This window comes from Oratosquilla oratoria, chromosome 2 (assembly GCF_046742065.1).
Source record: "Oratosquilla oratoria isolate Oo_2021 chromosome 2, ASM4674206v1, whole genome shotgun sequence".
Taxonomy (NCBI): domain Eukaryota; kingdom Metazoa; phylum Arthropoda; class Malacostraca; order Stomatopoda; family Squillidae; genus Oratosquilla; species Oratosquilla oratoria.
Genome location: NC_134778.1, coordinates 31,138,526 through 31,139,355, shown reverse-complemented (window position 1 = coordinate 31,139,355; position 830 = coordinate 31,138,526).

Genomic DNA, 830 nt, shown 5'->3' with positions numbered 1-830 from the left:
GTGTCTTATGCAGGTGAAATAAATGGATTCGGCCAGTATACCTTGCAAAAATAAGTCCGATGTATTCTTTTGCATCTGCGGTGAATACACCGTTGTTCCTAACAGGAATCCAGTCACAAATGTTATAAAGCGTGCTTACCATGCTTATCTTGATATGAAACTTGGTGACCAGGATAAAGCTTGGGCGTCACACATGCTATGCGTCGCTGGACCAAGGGCGAAAAAAGTTGTGTGAAGTTTGGGATTCCCATGGTTTGGAGGGAGCCAACAATTCATAATCATTGACTGTTACTTCTGTGCTATTGATTTGACTGGCATAAACAGGACGAACCGGAGAAGCCTCAAGTATCTGACCTTGAATCAGCATTTCGTTCTGTAACTCACTGTAATAAAATTCCAGTGCCTGACTTTTAGAGAACTTCCTGACATCAGTGACGAAAATTCCTCCAGTGTTGATGAAAATGAAGAAGAAAAGGAAGTGGTTGATTCTTGACGATGATACTTCGCATTTTTTCCCAAAAGGAGTTAAATGATTTAGTTCGTGAGCTCAGCTTGTCAAACAGTTGGCAACCAGATGGAAGGTAAAAATAAAACCCTCTTCGATAGTGCTCGCATCACCTTCTACCGTTACAGATATCAAGAATACCTACATCTTTTATCTAAAGAGGACTTGGTATACTGCACTGGTATTGCACAGCTTCTGCACAAGCTTGGAGTGCCACAGAGTTTGAAACTCAATGAACAAAGAGGAACTGAAAGCGTGGAAGGCTTTTGTCCAGGTTGTGAAGAACTGTCTTGGCATCAACAAGGCCAGGAACTATGCAGAGCTT